The sequence below is a fragment of the Schistocerca nitens genome, chromosome 3 (assembly GCF_023898315.1).
Source record: "Schistocerca nitens isolate TAMUIC-IGC-003100 chromosome 3, iqSchNite1.1, whole genome shotgun sequence".
In the NCBI taxonomy this organism is placed as follows: Eukaryota; Metazoa; Arthropoda; class Insecta; order Orthoptera; family Acrididae; genus Schistocerca; species Schistocerca nitens.
Genome location: NC_064616.1, coordinates 994,596,457 through 994,616,917, shown reverse-complemented (window position 1 = coordinate 994,616,917; position 20,461 = coordinate 994,596,457). Strand labels below are relative to the sequence as shown.

Below are 20,461 nucleotides of genomic sequence, written 5' to 3'. Positions count from 1 at the left end.
AGTACTCCCCCATGATAATTGGCTTCGAGAGTTCAGGGATACCAATTACAGGTGATTGTGCAAAAGCAAGAATGTACAAGAATACTCTATCCAGGATAGGGAAACAGCTTTATATTCAAAATACAAAAAGAAGAAATGTGTTTCACGTTATAAATGCCAAGGAATGGGACTTTTGCACCACAGTGCATGGAAAAAAACAAGTACACAAGAAAAAAGTCAAGTTTCAAAAGGTCCAGAAAGGAAGACAAGCAATCCAGACAATAAAGGTAAAGGCAGTTACTGCATGTTATTCTTATGGCAAAACTGAAAGCAAGAGTACAAATTGGTTCCTGGATTCTGGAGCTCCTATGCATATTACCAAAGACCACTCAGTTTTGTATGATGTTTCTCCAAAAATAAACATTGACGTTTAAACAGTGGATGGTCCTCAAATACAAATGTGAACTAGTTGGAAAGATAAACTTCAATTTAAATGTTAAAGGATAATCACAAGATATTACAACACATAATGTACATTAAATGAAGAACGTTGCTACAAATTTGCTTTCAGTGAGTGGTACAGTGAATAAGGGCAACCAGGTAATTTTTTATTTAAATGGCGAAGAAATAGTTGATTGGAATGGCAGGATGGTAGCCACAGAAAGTAAAGAAAGGCATTTTTAAAAATTAGATGTTTTCCAGTTGGAAATAGTTACCCAGTACATTCCGCAAAATTTTTTTTATGGCATCCAAAAGGAAAGCAAGCCAGAGTATCATTTAAAACAAGTAAAAATAGATTTACTAAGCTTCTGCAGCTGATGCACACAGACCTTTGTGGGCTTATGGAAGAAGATTCCATAGGAGGCAGTTGTTATTTCATACCTTGACTGATGATTTTTCAAGATACATCCATGTTTATTTCCTTGGAACCAAGGACAAAGTGAGTTAAATATTTTCCAGTTTTCGTGCCAGTTGAAAGGCAGACAGATGAGAAGATAAAAGTTATCAAATCAGACAATGGTACCAAATATGTCGAAAAACAGTTTAAGCAATAATTAAGTGAATTAGTAATCTGACATCAAACTACAATTCGCTATAGTTCTGCTCAAATGCAGTAGCAGAACAGGCTAACAGAATGACTGTAGAGAAAACAGCGAGCATGTTAAAGGATGCAGGATTACCAAAATGTTACTGGCCAGAAGCAGTATCAACTGCAGTGTATCTATAATAACGGATCACATACTAAAGCTGTACCAAACAAGAATCCATATGAAGTCTGGACTGGAAAGAAACCTGATCTTGATCATCTAAGAATTTTTGGATGTAAGGCCTCAGTACAAGTTCCTAAACAACTTACAAGAAAATGGTATTCTAAATCTGAAAAATCTATATTTATTGGATACTGTGAACATTCCAAGGTTACAGATTAATCCTAAAACCAAAAGGTACGAACTAATAGAGATGTAATATTCTTAGAATCTGGTGAAAACAAAACAAATGGTGAAAAAGTATTTGTAGCTATTAATCATGAAGATGATGTCCAATAATATGCAAAGTCACCAGTAAATTTAGAAACTAAAGGACCTGAAGAAGTTGTTCAGGAACAACCAGATACGTTTATTGAAATGGATAATGAGATCCAGGAAACACCCGCAGTGAGGATGTAAACTTAAGGCCTTCAATCACATACAATGAAACCTAAGCTGTATCCAGATTATGAGATTTATGTGGCTCCTCAAATGTTAACAATGACCCTCTTACAGCTGAAGCAGCCTTGACCTGCTCAAATGCAGATAATTGGAAGAAAGGTATAGAAAAGGAATTACAGTCTTTTTCCACGACTGATACTTATGAATGGGTTGCCACACCACAAGGAAAGCAACCCATACGAGTGAGATGGGTCTTCAGTATTGAAAACCTGGAAGATTCAAAACAAAATTTTAAAGCTCATTTCATAGTTAAAGGCTGCTATGACACAGAGAACATAGACTATACATGAACATTCTCACCTCCAGTGAAATACATTTCTTTAAACTATCTCCTGCTCCTTGCTGTAAAAGAAAATTTATTAATCCGCCATATGGAAGAAAAGACCACATAGCTCGATGGAGAATTGTAGGAGGACATTTCTGTGATTCTGCCAGAGGAAGCCAAGAAAACTCCTAAAGAAAAGAATAAGAACTGACATCCGGAAAGGAGTATGTATGTTGGAATCAATGCTTATGATAAAACATCCTGGTATATATCACAGAAGGAATGGCAAAGAAACTATAATTTTGGCTATATGGGTGGACAATAGTTCAAAGAATAGTTCCAAGAAACAACTTTAATCTGAATTTGATATGCATGCTTTAGGTGAAGTGAAACAGTATCTTGGTATGAAGATCATAAGAAGTGACAAGGGAGAAGACTTGTTAAGTGACCAATCAATGTACAGGAAGGGAATACTAGAAGAATTTGGCACGAATAATTGCAAGCCAGTTTCCACACCTATGGAACATGGTGTGAAGTTGTTAGTGGCAGAAGAAGATGAAATGTAAAAATAAAGTAACTTATTTGGAGGCAGTGGAAAGTCTTTTATATTGAGGCAAGATATTGCCTTTGATAATAATACTCTAAGTAGTTTTTGCAAAGACCCAAGAATTAAACACTGGGTTGCAGTTTATTCGGAAAAATGATACTGACAGTGAATTCTAACCTCACTTCTATACGTTTGACTAGTGCAACCTGCAACCATTAACAGTTAAGCACACGTAAAATACAGCGTAAATTAGTGTTACACTACAATATCTGAGTAAATCAGTGTTACAATACAACTTCTGAGCCCTTCTTACTTACAGTTTAGTTAGCAGAAATCTAAAACTCACCTCGCCATCTGCTTAAGTTCCTTAGCTTGTTGTGAGCTTTAGTGATCGTGTACTGTAAACCCATCGGTTCCTATAAAGTAGAGTTCGTATTTGTGCTTTACATTCTGAACTCTTATTGTTAGCTAAAGGTTTTGGTTTGTACCCGCCTCTGTCAGTGTACAATACTCAATATCTACGTTTATTAGTGTCATTTAGACTCGGTACATTTAAGGTAGCAGTTTTATAGTTTTATTAGGTCATTTCTGTGTGTATGTAAATGTTTCTTTACATTATAAATACAAGGGATAATCAGTAGGTGTAGCTTACCATAGGTTACTCTTCAATTCGTTAATAATATTCACTAGATAGCCCATAGCAGTTTACTGTAGGTCACTGTCTTATTCTTTAGTATTCACTAGATAGGCCCTAGCAGGAAAATAAGCACCAGATCTAGCTTTTGCCATGAATTTTTATTTTCATTATTGAGTGTCCTTTCTGCCAACTAGAGTGTAAATGTAAACCTTGTGTGGCAGTAGGTCACCTTACGTTTCTTATAGTAAATCAGTTATTAGCTAGATGGATAGGGACTGTGTCTGTTGTGTGCGGATACAGGAGGAGTTGGCCACAGTCCAAACGCAGCTGGAAGCTTTGTTGACCACAGTCAACAAGCTCCTGAGTGCCACCTTGAGGTGTGGTGGGGATGGGGTGTCTGGGGCAGCCTCTGCTGTACTAGATGCGCAGGGGGGGATGTCACAGCTCTCTGTCACTGAGCCACCATCAGGTGCGACTGAGCCAGCCGGCCCACTCTCACCTCACTGTGGGTGGCGGATTGTGTCGAGGTCTCGAGCCACGAGGCAAAGGCTGCATGGCGGACGCAGGCTCCTGCCAAATCCCATGCACTTTGCTAATAGATTTAGTGTGATATCTGATGCAGGGGGGGGGGGAGGGGGGGGAGGCTGAGCTGGATCAGAATGCGCCTTCTGCCGGGATAGTGGCCGCTCCTTCGGCAAGGTCTGGACAAGCATGCGGGGGCAGGGGTTAGCTAGTTACTGGGAGCTCCAATGTTAGGCGGCTAGGGTGAGGAAAAATTCCAATGTTCACTCGGTGTGCTTGCCTGGGGGCCTTTCCAGGATGTGAAAGAGGCTCTTCCGACAGCTATTGAGCGTTCAGGGTGCAGCCAGCTGCAGATTGTTGGACATGTCGGCACCAACAATGTCTGTTGTTGGGATTCCGAGGAAATCCTTGGGTCCTTTCGACAGCTGGCTAAATTGGCAAAGGTGGCCTTCATCTCTCTAGGAGTGGAAGCCAAGCTGACGAATTGCAGCACTGTACCCTGGGTGGATCAGGGTCCTCTGGTTTGGAGTCGAGTGGAGAATCTAAACCAGAGGCAACATCGACTCTGTGACGAAAATGGTTGTAGATTCCTCAACCTTCGCTATGGAGTGGAGGGTTGTAGGACGTCCCTCGATAGATCAGGGGTGCACTACACACAGGAAGCAGCTATATGGGTAGCACAGTACTTGTGGCGTGCACATGGGTTTTTTTTTTTTCAGATTAGGTTCTTCCCCACGGGAAACACACCATTGGCCTGAAAAATTACCAGTTCATGTCACTGATGTGGGTGTGCCAACTGTAAAAATTGTTAGTTCGTCTAAACAAGTCATTCCAAAGGATTTAAATATGCTACATCTAATGTTAGTAAATTGTCTAAGAGTCTGTAGCGAGGTCCCCGAGTTACTCTCTGAAATAAAGAGTAGGAATGCCAATATTGCATTAGGTACCAAAAGCTGGTTGAAACCAGACATAAATAGCAGTGAAATTTTGAACTCGGATTGGACAATGTTTAGGAAGGATAGGACTGATGCAATGGGAGGTGGTGTGTTCATTGCAGTTCATTGCAGTTGAGATCAATACTGGGTCGGACTGTGAAATAGTCTGGATAAAGCTGACCTTTGTATTAGGATGTTTTTATAGACCACCAGCATCTGCAACAAACGTCGCAGAACATTTCAGGGAAAGTCTTGAGGACATAGGAAATAAATATTCCTATTAGCCATCAGTTATAGGTGTTGTTGTTGTGGTCTTCAGTCCTGAGACTGGTTTGATGCAGCTCTCCATGCTACTCTATCCTGTGCAAGCTTCTTCATCTCCCAGTACCTACTGCAACCTACATCCTTCTGAATCTGCTTAGTGTATGCATCTCTTGGTCTCCCCCTACGATTTTTACCCTCCACGCTGCCCTCCAATACTAAATTGGTGATCCCTTGATGCCTCAGAACATGTCCTACCAACCGATCCCTTCTTCTGGTCAAGTTGTGCCACAAACTCCTCTTCTCCCCAATCCTGTTCAGTACCTCCTCATTAGTTATGTGATCCACCCATCTAATCTTCAGCATTCTTCTGTAGCACCACATTTCGAAAGCTTCTATTCTCTTCTTGTCCAAACTATTTATCGTCCATGTTTCACTTCCATACATGGCTACACTCCATACAAATACTTTCAGAAAAGACTTCCTGACACTTAAATCTATACTCGATGTTAACAAATTTCTCTTCTTCAGAAACGCTTTCCTTGCCATTGCCAGTCTACATTTTATATCCTCTCTACTTCGACCATCATCAGTTATTTTGCTCCCCAAATAGCAAAACTCCTTTACTACTTTAAGTGTCTCATTTCCTAATCTAATACCCTCAACATCACCCGACTTAATTCGACTACATTCCATTATCCTTGTTTTGCTTTTGTTGATGTTCATCTTATATCCTCCCTTCAAGACACCATCCATTCCATTCAACTGCTCTTCCAAGTCCTTTGCTGTCTCTGACAGAATTACAATGTCATCAGCGAACCTCAAAGTTTTTATTTCTTCTCCATGGATTTTAATACCTACTCCGAATTTTTCTTTTGTTTCCTTTACTGCTTGGTCAATATACAGATTGAATAACATCGGGGAGAGGCTACAACCCTGTCTTACTCCCTTCCCAACCACTGCTTCCCTTTCATATCCCTCAACTCTTATAACTGCCATCTGGTTTCTGTACAAATTGTAAATAGCCTTTCGCTCCCTGTATTTTACCCCTGCCACCCTTAGAATTTGAAAGAGAGTATTCCAGTCAACATTGTCAAAAGCTTTCTCTAAGTCTACAAATGCTAGAAACGTAGGTTTGCCTTTCCTTAATCTTTCTTCTAAGATAAGTCGTAAGGTCAGTATTGCCTCACGTGTTCCAGTCTTTCTACGGAATCCAAACTGATCTTCCCCGAGGTCGGCTTCTACTAGTTTTTCCATTCGTCTGTAAAGAATTCGTGTTAGTATTTTGCAGCTGTGGCTTATTAAACTGATTGTTCGGTAATTCTCACATCTGTCAACACCTGCTTTCTTTGGGATTGGAATTATTATATTCTTCTTGAAGTCTGAGGGTATTTCGCCTGTTTCATACATCTTGCTCACCAGATGGTAGAGTTTTGTCAGGACTGGCTCTCCCAAGGCCGTCAGTAGTTCCAATGGAATGTTGTCTACTCCGGGGGCCTTGTTTCGACTCAGGTCTTTCAGTGCTCTGTCAAACTCTTCACGTAGTATCGTATCTCCCATTTCATCTTCATCTACATCCTCTTCCATTTCCATAATATTGTCCTCAAGTACATCGCCCTTGTACAGACCCTCTATATACTCCTTCCACCTTTCTGCTTTCCCTTCTTTGGTTAGAACTGGGTTTCCATCTGAGCTCTTGATGTTCATACAAGTGGTTCTCTTATCTCCAAAGGTCTCTCTAATTTTCCTGTAGGCAGTATCTATCTTACCCCTAGTGAGATAAGCCTCTACATCCTTACATTTGTCCTCTAGCCATCCCTGCTTAGCCATTTTGCACTTCCTGTCGATCTCATTTTTGAGACGTTTGTATTCCTTTTTGCCTGCTTCATTTACTGCATTTTTATATTTTCTCCTTTCATCAATTAAATTCAATATTTCTTCTGTTACCCAAGGATTTCTACTAGCCCTCGTATTTTTACCTACTTGATCCTCTGCTGCCTTCACTACTTCATCCCTCAAAGCTACCCATTCTTCTTCTACTGTATTTCTTTCCCCCATTCCTGTCAATTGTTCCATTATGCTCTCCCTGAAACTCTGTACAACCTCTGGTTCTTTCAGTTTATCCAGGTCCCATCTCCTTAAATTCCCACCTTTTTGTAGTTTCTTCAGTTTTAATCTACAGGTCATAACCAATAGATTGTGGTCAGAGTCCACATCTGCCCCTGGAAATGTCTTACAATTTAAAACCTGGTTCCTAAATCTCTGTCTTACCATTATATAATCAATCTGATACCTTTTAGTATCTCCAGGGTTCTTCCATGTATACAACCTTCTATCATGATTCTTAAACCAAGTGTTAGCTATGATTAAATTGTGCTCTGTGCAAAATTCTACCAGGCGGCTTCCTCTTTCATTTCTTAGCCCCAATCCATATTCACCTACTACGTTTCCTTCTCTCCCTTTTCCTACACTCGAATTCCAGTCACCCATGACTATTTAATTTTCGTCTCCCTTCACAATCTGAATAATTTCTTTTATTTCATCATACATTTCTTCAATTTCTTCGTCATCTGCGGAGCTAGTTGGCATATAAACTTGTACTACTGTAGTAGGTGTGGGCTTCGTATCTATCTTGGCCACAATTATGCGTTCACTAAGCTGTTTGTAGTAGCTTACCCGCGTTCCTATTTTCCTATTCATTATTAAACCTACTCCTGCATTACCCCTATTTGACTTTGTGTTTATAACCCTGTAGTCACCTGACCAGAAGTCTTGTTCCTCCTGCCACCGAACTTCACTAATTCCCACTATATCTAACTTTAACCTATCCATTTCCCTTTTCAAATTTTCTAACCTACCTGCCCGATTAAGGGACCTGACATTCCACGCTCCGATCCGTAGAACGCCAGTTTTCTTTCTCCTGATAACGACATCCTCTTGAGTAGTCCCCGCCCGGAGATCCGAATGGGGGACTATTTTACCTCCGGAATATTTTACCCAAGAGGACGCCATCATCATTTAATCATACAGTAAGGCTGCATGCCCTCGGGAAAAATTACGGCCGTAGTTTCCCCTTGCTTTCAGCCGTTCGCAGTACCAGCACAGCAAGGCCGTTTTGGTTATTGTTACAAGGCCAGATCAGTCAATCATCCAGACTGTTGCCCTTGCAACTACTGAAAAGGCTGCTGCCCCTCTTCAGGAACCACACGTTTGTCTGGCCTCTCAACAGATACCCCTCCGTTGTGGTTGTACCTACGGTACGGCTATCTGTATCGATGAGGCACGCAAGCCTCCCCACCAACGGCAAGGTCCATGGTTCATGGGGAGGCAGTTATAGGTGGAGACTTTAATCTAGCATACATTGATTGGGAGAATTACACTCTTATCACAGGGGGCAGAAGCAAAGATTCATGTGAAGTTATTCTAGAAGTGCTCTCAACATACAACCTTGAACAATTGGTTAGAAAACCAACTCGATATGGGAACATATTAGATATCCTGGCAACAAACAGACCTGATCTTTATAAAGAAGTTAATCTAGAAGAAGGTATTAGCAACCATAATGTCGTTGTGGCTTCTATTTTTATGTCAGTGGAAGTTGCACAAAAAACCAAAGAAACATCACAGAGTTTTCTTGTTCGGGAAAGCAAATAAAAGTGTCATTAATGAATATCTTCATAGTCAGCTCCAAGCATTCACCACGGGACACAAAGATATTGAGCATCTTTGGTCGGAATTTAAAGGTATTGTCCACCACGTGCTAGAGAAGTATGTGCCTTGCAAAAATATAGGGGAAGGAAAGAATCCACCTTGGTACAACAAACATATTTGGAAGTTGCTGAGAAAGCAGAGAATTTTGCACAGTTGTTTAAAACGTAGTCACTGCCCCACCGACAAACAGAAATTATGCGAAATGAAAGCAGCTGTCAAAAGGTCAATGGGAGATTCTTTTAATGAATTTGAAAGCAATATTTTATCTGCAGATTCTAAAAATAACCCCAAAACATTTTGGTCGTACGTAAAATCTATGAACACTACAAATAATTCAACACCTTCTCTTGCTGACAGTACGGGTAATGTAATGGATGATGAGAAACAGAGGGCAGAAATTCTAAACCTAGCTTTTAAAAACTCATTTACGGTAGAGGACTGCGCACCATTACCCCTTTCATTTATTGAACAAATGCAAGGATGGCTGACATAGTGTTTAGTGTATCTGGAATTGTAAAACAGTTAAGATCCTTATACGCCAGGAAGGCCACGCTACAAAAAATAGCACCATTCTTATCCATCTTCTATCAGAGATCATTGGAACAGCGGAAAGTTCCACGGGGATGGAAGAGGGCCCAGGTCATACCAATCTATAAAAAGGGGAAAAAATCAGATGCTCATAATTACCGGGCAATTTCACTGACATCGATTTGTTGTAGAGTCAGGGAACATATTTTGTATTCAGACATAATGTCCTTTCTAGACTCTGAGACGCTCATCTGCAGAAACCAGCACAGTTTTAGGAAACAGCAGTCATGTGAGACACAGTTGGCCCTCTGTGCATGATATACAACAGGCTCTACATACCGGCTCCCAGGTTGATGCCTTATTTCTCGACTTTTGAAAGGCGTTCGACTCAGTTCCGCACTGTCACTTGCTCCAAAAAGTGCGCACTTATGGTCTATCCAATGATATATGCGGTGGGAGAGAAAATTTTCTGACAGACAGAGAGCAGTATGTCATCCTGAATGGGGTGACTTCAACAGAAACAAGCGTAACTTCATGTGTGCCCCAGGGCAGCGTAATAGGTTTGCTGATTTTTACGATTTACGTAAACGATCTGGTTGATGGTACTGACAGGGGCATTAGACTGTTTCCCGATGATGCTTTAGTCTACAGGAAAGTAGTATCACATGAAAGTAGTATCACATGAAAGTAGTATCACATGAAAGTAGTATCACATGAAAGTAGTATCACATGAAAGTAGTATCACATGAAAGTAGTATCACATGAAAGTAGTATCACATGAAAGTTGTGAATGAATCAATGAGTATTTGCAGAAAATAAATGTGTGGTGTAATGACTGGCAGTTATCTCTTAATATTAGTAAGTGTAACCTATTGCGTATAACAAGACGAAAATCCCCATTAATGTACGAGTATAAAATAAATGCAAAGTCTTTGGAAGCGGTAACATCCGTCAAGTATCTGGGTGTGACTATTCAAAATGATCTCAAATGAAATGATCAGATTACATAAGTAACCGGCAAGACGAACTCTAGATTGCAGTTTATAGGTAGAATCCTGAAGCGATGCAGTCCTTCAACAAAGGAAATTGCTTACAATACATTAGTTCGTCCAGTCTTAGAGTATTGTTCATCTCTATGGGACCCTTACTAGTTGGGTCTGATTCAAGAGATTGAGAAGGTCCAAAGAAGAGCGGCAAGATTCGTGACTGGTACATTTAGCCATCACGAGAGTGTTACAAATCTGATAGAAAGTTTGAAGTGGGGACACACTTGCAGATAGACGATGTGCTAAACAGAGGGGGCTGCTCACTAAATAACAAAATCCGATCTTCGCCGAGGATGTCGAGCATATATTATTACCACCAACTTTGAAATCGCGCAATGATCACCATTCAAAGATAAGAGAAATTAGAGCTCGTACTGAGGGATTCAGACAGTCGTTTTTCACTCGCGCGATCCGGGAGAGGAACGGAGGGGGGGGGGGGGGGCGGGGGGGGGGGGGGAATTAAGGTACTCCAAGACAGGAAACTGGAATCTGTAATGTTACAGTGACGCAGACTGGGGAAATGAGCTGTATAACAGACATTCTATTGCAGGTAGCTATTTCAAGTTGACAGGAGGATTAATATCCTGGTCTTGCAAGAAACATAGAATAGTGACTTGAGTACTGTTTAGGCTGAATATACGGCATTGTCTTTCACCATACAAGAAGTGCTATGGTAAGGGCTCTTAATAGGTGATATTGAGCCACGTAATTATTGAGCCAACCAACATGTTTTGTGACAAAACGGGAGCAATCAAGTTAGGTCAAAACCAAACAACAGGTGTGTGGTCCAAGCACATTTATATTAGGCAACATTTTATTAGGTACCACACAAACAGACAAATATTAAAATACTCTATTTGTGTACAGAGGAAATGCTTTCTGATTTATTGACCAAGCCTCTCGGTAAAGACATATTCCAGAAATCGGTAAAACTGTATTGTTTAACAACATAACATTCCATGCACAGTGGTTTGAGGTGGTGGTGTATCCAGTATTATTGTGAGCGCACAAAAATATTTTCAAGGGCAGATTTTGGGATTTGGTGAACAAAATATTTGTTATATCGATAGTGAGTTTATGTGTATGGATCTCTTTGCTCATTATATGTATTCTTAAATGTGTATGCTAGATGTTCTGTGCTATACATCTTTGTCTAATATGCCTTTGTATAGTGCTGGGGACACATTACACATAGTAAAATATATGTTCCTAAATAGTGTTTCTCCATCAACATTACTTCACTGTGAAATATCATCATCATCACCACCATCATCTAGGACAGTTGTGGACAGTTTCCAGTTGTGGACAGTTTCCAGCCTCTGGCCACGTCTGTTTGGAACATAAGCCTCTCCGTTGTCTTCTGTCTTGCCACCATCTCTCTGTCTTCACTTTGGTCCAGTCTTCTCCTTTCTTCTGGATGCATTCCTCCACTCATTTCAGCCATCTGTCTCTTAGTCATCCTCTTGGTCTCTTTCTTTCCAGTTTCATCTTGTGTATTCTCCTGGGTATCCTCTTCTCACCCATTCTCTTAAAATGCCCATACCATCTCAGCCTTCATTTCTCTATCTCCTCCTGTGATGGTTCCACCTTCATTAACTCTCTGATCCTCTCATTTCTTAACCTGTCAATCTTTGTCAATCCAATACTGTTCCTCAAGAATTTCATCTCACTAGCTTGTACTTTGCTTTGCTCTCTTCCTTTCATACCCTAGGTTTCAGATGTCTCCATATCAGGCTTCTGACACTCTTCCGAAATGCTTCTGCTTTTCTCCCCTGCTCGTTTATTTCACTGTCATTTTTTCCATCTTCCTGTATCAGGTTTCCTACGTACTTTAAACTCTCCACTCTCCTCAATCATTCCCCACCAACTGTTATTCCAGTTTTTCCTCTCTTCTTCATTCTTGTTGTGATAATCATCTCACTCTTACTTATACTAAATTTCATCCCATATGAAGTAGGGGATTGGCTGTAGGAATGAGGTACAGTGGGGACTGTGTGTGCCTCGGGACCGCTATGGTAGCTGTGAAGGTCCTACAGGAACCGTGAAAAGTGATGGCTAACAGGGCTCTGGTGAAGCTACGATAGGCTAAGCAAGCCAATAGTGGATTATGATTTCTGTTTTCAAAACTAGAACAGGCCTTGGAAAGGACTGTGAAATATATACTCCAACAATTTTCCACGCAATATAAATAAGAAACTTACAATGTATGCTGATGAAAAGATAATTTAGCTGTTCTACACAAACAAAGGAGGAGCTTCAAAAGATAGCAGTCCTGAATATTGGAAAAGCAAATAAGAATCAATGACAAAACAATATTTTATAATCAACCTAAAAAAATATACAAAATGTTTCAAACTGAACAGAGAAAAAAAACTGAAATACATGGAGAGGCAGTTAATGTAGCATGCAGCAATTTTGGTAACTATTATCGATAAGTATCTGACATATGGGTGGGTGGGGGTGGGGAGAGCCTGTAGATGCTGTATGTAAAATGACAAGCACGCAGATCTTCCTGAGCCAAAAAATGACAAATTGTGTGGAAGAGAAAGTTCTCAGGAAAATTTGTTATATTTCCACATCTGTTCTGTTCAATTGTTACATAAGAGAGTACACTGTGTAGCTATACCGCTCAGATAGTCCTGTATACAATACAATGACAGTTTTATCCCCCCCCCCCCCCCCCCCCGTGTGTGTGTGTGTGTGTGTGTGTGTGAGAGAGAGAGAGAGAGAGAGAGAGAGAGAGAGAGAGAGAATGAAACCTTCTTAATAAAACTACATAATAAAAGGGAAGGAAAATTATTACACAAGACAGTGAAACTCCTGACAATGAATGCTCCAGAGGAAGAAGGGGCACGCAGTTTTTTTAATAAGCTATCTAACTAAATTAAAGAAATCATAGGAATTAAAAATCATTAAAAAATGTTTGATGTGTATCTTACACAGAAATGCACTTACATATGAGTTCAATGTAACAATTTCAGCTGTTACATTAGAGCAGGAAATATGTAATAAATATGTTTCAAAGACCTTTTATGCACCATTAGAATGTGATTTCTCATTGTAAATTTAATTTATGTTCATTGTAATCAGGCCCTGACAGAATGTAAAATGGTGTATGCAGTCATAATATTGATATTTCTTTCATCTTTGAGTGTCTGCACACAAAATTGTATGACATACCCAGTAAGATAAGCTGAAGCTTGTCACCTAGAATACACAGGCTAAGAATGAATAAAACATAAATTCAGCTATCAGAGTACTTTATCTTCAAAAAACAATAGTGACTGGATAACTGTCAATTGAATGAAACACAACATGTTTTGTACTTCTCAACAGACTTAGTTCTTCGTGTGAGATATGGTGTGAAACTAAAAAAAATAGTCCATAAATAGGCCTATCACTAAATTCAAGGCACCTGCCTTCTGCCACATTCTCTGTCTGTACATCAAGGCGAATCTCAGGAACTACTTTAGAGATTTTGATACATTCTCACAAATAAACAGACTGATTCAAATGGACGGTTCAAGTATTTAATTTAATACAGTTAGACCAGACAAGTCATTTGGTCATATATACTTGATGCTACTCATGATGAAGCCTTGGCAGATTGCTATTTCTATAATAAACTGCAATTTTTAGGACCTTGCCCCCTTTTACATAAATTTCTGTGGACACCCATGGCTCTACTCACTATATTCAATATCTACAACAAGAATTTAAGAATGTTGAATTGAAATAAATTTCAAAGCTTTCAATATTCTTTCACTAACATGCATTTACATTAGCTAGACACTGCAGTTTTTAACAGCAATGTAACAGAAAAAAATGATACACTCCTAAAGGAAAGTGATACTACTATCCCACCATAATCATGCAAAAATACTAGTTTGTGCTAAAAATGCACACTAAAAATGACCAAAAATTTATAGCAATCTCTTTCAAAGTATGAACAAGATATACAAAAGAACTATTTAAGAACAAACAATCCCACTGGAGGAATATCCGCAATTGAGAATTATAGCAGAGCTTTAAAATACCACTCCAGTTGTAATGATCTTTTTATTTTACAAAGCTTAAACCAAGACCAGTTTCAAGCTCCAACGCGCCCATCATCAAGTGTGATAACTTTGTGCTGTGACTGCAAGTGTCGCAATGGACAAGTAGAGGACGCGGTGTACCATCAGCGAGAAAATAATCTTACAACTGAAGCAATATTTCCAACCTTGACAATTTAAGAAATTGTTCAAGTCATATCTGCAGTGACACGTTTTATTTTCGCACAGTGTGTTTGTAACATTAAAATTACAGGTATGGTATCGGTACATATTTTTTGGGACATCTGGTATGCAAATAAAATGCAAAATGTGGGGAAAATGCAGCAGTAATCTAATTACGTACATATGTGGATTTGTTGTCAATAGATACAATGAAAGACAAGCCCCAAAAACTAATTTTTATACCAAACATTCACAATGCACAAAGACGTAAAATATATGGTGTGACAGCATTAGCAAGAGGGAGTTCATTTCATTGCGGGCCACATATTTATTTTGTCCCTGAATATCCACAGCTAAATTATACCTACTTTTAGAGAATGAAACCTTCACTCAGCAGCAGTAGCTGTTTTGAAACTTCCTGACAGTTTCAAACTGTGTGATGTAGCAGGACTCAAACTTTGATTTGCCCATCATTGCAACATTCTGAGTTCTAGTATCAAACTGCAACACAGTTTTAATCTGCCGGGAAATTTTGTATCTTCTTTAGCTCACATAAACGAAATGTAAAACAAGTTCTCGACGTCTAATGGATGTATTATCCTTCCATATAAAAATACTTACACACCAAAGATAGTTGAAGAGTGGAGAAGCACATAAATACGACTGAACCTACAGTTAAGCCTTTATGACAACATCTTCCTTGAAGAGAAGAGATAATTCTCAGGAAGGATATTATTTGAAACTTAGCTACACAATTAAATCTTGTTTAAAGGCCTGTCTACATGAAACAGCTGAACCAGGTGGTGAGTGAAAATCGTTAGTCTATGCACTGTTTGTATTCCACTCACGACTTTCAGTGTCCACATTTCTACTATGGAGATTAAAATTTTCATCAATGACACTAGTTGTATTTGAAACACTGTAATGACTTTTTAAATGACTGAAATGTGTTCAAGGATTCGGAAGAAAAAGTGAAGTAGTACAACAAACAAGCACTGCATTGGAAATTTGGAGAAAGCACTGCTTTCCTCATCTCCTGTGGGAATAAGACTACTACTCTCTCGAAAATAAAATTCAGTAAGTGGACAATAATAAGCACACCTGCTCAAAAATTGTCATCTCTGTCAAGTACGCACCTAAATGCATGTAATACTAATTTTAGCCTAGATAACATCTGCAAATCACTGTGGACCAGATTTAGAAAATGTGTCGCCACACACCGTTGGGTGGCTTGCGGAGTATGAATGTAGATGTAGATGTAGAGATGTTGACACTGACACCACATTGACAACAACAAATTCTGAAATTCGAACAGACAGTATGGTGTGGTCCCTTCGTACTATGTACTCCATTAAAAAATAAAGCAGTGCTCAATCCAAATGTCTGTTTTAGCACTGTAGTGCTTTAGTAGACATGGTCCCAACTGTGGTATGCCAGTACCTTTTTTCCGAATTATGAACTGATTTACATTACTAGTTACAGAAAAATCAGTTTATAGTGGACTTCAAACCATGGTGTAACTTAACATATTTCACATTAACTCTGACAGTTACCAATTTAGACACCAAGTGGTATGCATTACTCAGTTTGGAGGGGGGAAGAGGAAGTTGTGATGTTTAAAGAACTATTTAGGCATTTGCTATCTGATGAGGAGCAGCTAAATCATAAATAAGAATCCACAGTCACAACCAGTGCACAACAAGTCTCATCTTGTAAAGATTTACGGCAGGAAGAAGAATATGGTTATAAAATTCAATCACTTCAAAGAAGGGATATATTTCTGCATAATTAAAACATCTACAATATATAAGAGAGCCCCTTTCTCTGAAGACTATTTTCCATACCGGTAAAGTTAGATTTACTAGACTATACCACCAATTAAGTTACCAGTTCTCTTCAGTTTACCATTATTGTAAATGGATCAACTGAAGCTGGAGAACATAATGAGTACAAGTAAGAAGGAACCTCTTGCACCCACTGACTGACTGAAAATGGGCCGAGGTAGGATGGCATTCACATACTGCAGCAATGTCTGTCTCATGGGAGCTTAAACCATAGCCTGTCCCATTTAGTCAGGGTAGCCTTCCTGAAATAATTCTGACACATGCACACCAGCACATTTCACATTTTCTACAATTATATTTTTACTACAACTCTGTATAATGCAATTTACTTGCATATAAACTTGATTGTACAAGTAATACTCAAATGATAATTTTCAGGAACTTGGGACTTATAAATCATAAAATGTTGGTGTCCTTATAATATATTCTTATTGGCTCACAATTTGCATGAGTAATTAAGGGAACGGGCATGGCAAATTGAAGGAAGTCACTGTTAGACCTCTGTACGGTGGATAACTTGACATACATTAATAATTTTTACAGTCATTCTGAGTATTAGTTTGTGTCTTCTTTGGTAAGGCACATCATAATATTCTGTATGATAAGATAAAGAACAGTATGAGGAAGGACACACACACACACACACACACACACACACACACACACACACACACACACACACACACACACACACAGGGACAGTGATTTAATCAGCGTGATCTTACTGGAGGTGGAATGCCCTTGCTTTCTTTCGACCTTTGAACTGACTGACCCAGAAAATCATAGGGGGGGGGATTATAAATTCACTATGTACTCCCTACCATGTTACAAGCTGACATATTCAAGTATACAAAACAATGTCAGTATCAGCAGAAGTCGCAAGTGAAAGAAAGAATATCCTAGCACCAACTGGAGATTGAGCCCTATTACAGTACCAGAATACCATACAGAGTCAATATATTACTCTTGTTTCCAAAGAATAATATTTTTGAGGAAACCACCATTGAGTCAGTAACTGTGGACTGGTTAAAATAAAACTATTATAATTATGAGTGTATTTCAAAGCCCTATATTTTTTTGTGCATATATTTAAGAAATATGGACTATTTCAATCCTCTCAAATTCATATTATTTTCTAATCAACAATTCACCACAAGCAAAGAATGAAAGTGGCATTCATAATACTACAGGAAATCTATCATCACACTAATATGATGAATCCAATTTTGGTACAGAAACAAGTATAAAACACACCAAAGCCGATTTGCCAAAATAACAACAAATAAAATGGCATGCAGAAAGTTAGAATTTTGTCATGTGTTATTAGATTATTAGATGGGACAAAAGATTCAAAAGATGTAGAACGTGTAAAAGTTATTAAATTTAAAACAAATAATTTGCAAATGACAGCAATGTGTGTATTGTCTAGTACTGTAGTGAACAATTTGCTTTGCACATGTGTATTGTCTCAATGTAGGCCTACTGTACTGGTTGCACCATTCACTAGTACAGTGTGGCATGACCGCCACCATGACAGCTTACCTACAATAGTAATTTGCAATATCCACCTAACTGTGGCTTGGAACTCAACCAATACATTCTTGTGTTGTGGAAAAGGTATAAAGAAAGAACTAGTCTCCATACCTAGACTATACCTCCACATTCCCTCTTTTGAAAGAAAAGAGTGGTGTTCTCTGTATTTTCTAATATGAAGGAGACAAGTGGACAAGAGAAAAATATGAACTGCATGCTGTGAACTGTACACAATTATTACAGCTGTCTTTCCCAAATAAATCAGCCCTTGTCAACTTTCCATGCCCACAGTGTTTTATATTCAGGCCTACATTGATTATAATGTTCAAATATCTATTAGTGTACAGCATACAGGCATGAGAACCATAGAAAAAGATATCTTGGATTCATACTTTGAGTGCTCTATGATGTGTGTATACACTACTTCTATTTGTTATCTGTACAAGTAATATAAAAATATCATTTAATGATATGTTTCCAGTTACTCAAAATGCTAATAACAATATAGGTTATCTGATGCTACTGAAACAAGAAAGAAATAACACATTCAATAATATGTGTAGAATACTAGACACAACGCACACACTATGTCAGACAAATGTCAGCAAATATTAGTATCACTCACAGGTCACATCTAAATCTTTGTCTTCAGCATAGGCAGCTTTTTCATCTCTTTACATGTATCCTGTCAAGTGTTGTTTACCTTCAATTTGTATGAGCGTTTATAGGCAGTTTTAAGTAACGTAAAACACACAACAATTTCACCTCATTCAGTCGGTTTCATTATTTGTAAACTACTCTGCTACATCTCTAGTTCAGAGATCAAAAGATTTTATCTTCATATAATTGTTCCACTTACTTTACAAGCTAAAAATCCCTGGTGCTGATCAATTACATAGCCGTCGGATTGCTTCTGCATACCACCGGAAAACAATTTATTAGTGTTAAACAACAAGAAATGCATTCATCATCGGTGGGCGTCTGCCGAACACTGGATTTGGTCTCTCAGAGGTCCATAAACAAACCTCTGGAAAACGTATCTGTGAGATCCTTCAAAACCGTCCAAAATTTGGGCCTTACTTCGTGAAAGGCTCATGTCCACATGCACTTTGGCACTAAATCATTCTGGGATGCGTAACTAACACACACACACACAGTACATAGTCTGATGCACAACTACTGTTTAAAACGAACGTTATTTCTCACGAGATGTTCATTGCGACGGCGTCGGTACAAGAAATTGTACTGATTTCCTCCCGGCATGTTAGTTACACTCTATCTTTTTTCTGCAAGTCTTATTCACTGTTATATCTCAAACATTATCAGGGTACAACCAAAACAATGAGTTCACTTCCCACTTCGAAAGTATATAATTACCGCACACTGTAGTAATAATGTAGAAAAATAGACTGTATTTTTACGTTTCGTCTCAAATCACTTTTTTAATTCCTAGCCGAGTTTTTAAATTAGTGCAGAGTTACTATGTCAAATTTGACACGCAATTTTCATTCATTGTGCAGCCTCCACTGAAATGGAAGATAAACCTTACACTGAGTCAACTGCTTCCCCCACCACATTCAGTGACATCCGCTTGTACGTGTTGTACGTTATCTGTCGGTAGTTCCTTATTGTTCTCCGAAATTGCTTACTTCATAGCTTAGTCAGAATGAAATTATCTCAACAGACTTATTCGTCAGATCCTTATGTACCTAAGGTCTAACATAGAAATGACATTAACGATATTTAAGGAAATGTTAGCGGTAGACTACGGACAGGTGTACAATAGATTTGAAGCTAACCTACTGTTTTAAGTAGTTAGATTAGTCACTTGCGAAGTCTGTATTTATAAGTACTATACATAATCCGTGATTCTTTTACAAAACAAACTCCAATTAAAAACAGATTAAGGTACAATGGCAGTGGTCTAATTATCAAGAGAGTGTAAATTTCATTGTTGATGGAGTGGCCGGTAATAAGGTAAATTACAGTGCATTACCACCCTACACCAAGGGTATGTAAGACGAAAGTTATTTTAGCGCAGACTAAAAATGTTTCTTCTTGGAAAGTGTGTTTACAATTTAAGCCAATAATATTCGGCCCCAGACATACCAATGACTCTCGAAATTGCTGAATATATTTATACGACTGTTAACAGGTGCACTAACATTACTGTATGTGTTTGTACGCAAGGGTGTTTCCTAAAGGAAGGTGATTAGGTCAACCACGTAATTAACGAGTGACATCTTGGCCTCTCACGTCCGATGCAGTATCGTCACTGCAGTGTTAGTCAATGTCTCAGCTGCGTACAAAATGGCCAAATCCGTATACATGAACTTCGCGTTCTTAGAATACTAGCCTTCACTTCAGATCGTTATTGTAATGTCGACGGGCTGTTTCACCATTGTTGCGCATACATTTGGTTGAGCGGTGAGGTGATGGGTTCACACACAATATCGCAATACAGCCATGGGGCGCTCCTCAATCCAACTTTATATATTGTATGGACTGTTTAATATCAAAGATCTACACCACGAATAACTAAAGTATTAACAACATACAGACGATAAAAGCCTACATTCAATGCTTATGTCCCTCTGTGATAGCAACCTCAGCCTACACCAGGAGTCAGTAACATTTTAGACGAGTCGCTACGTCATACAGCTTCAGCTACCTGCGTTCGTGTAGTCGCTGCATATTGCAACACGGCAGTAGTAACAGTGACGATTA

General features: G+C 38.9%; 1 protein-coding gene across 3 annotated transcripts in view; it reads right to left on the bottom strand.

Annotated features, from left to right (window-relative positions):
- Positions 1-19,280, bottom strand: part of LOC126249058 (uncharacterized) — a 177,743-nt gene extending 158,463 nt beyond the window's left edge. For all 3 annotated transcript variants that reach the window (XM_049950699.1, XM_049950700.1, XM_049950698.1), the window contains exon 1: positions 18,594-19,280. The gene's annotated coding sequence lies outside the window, so the exon portion shown is untranslated. The remainder of the gene's footprint in view (positions 1-18,593) is intronic.
- Positions 19,281-20,461: the final 1,181 nt, after the last annotated feature.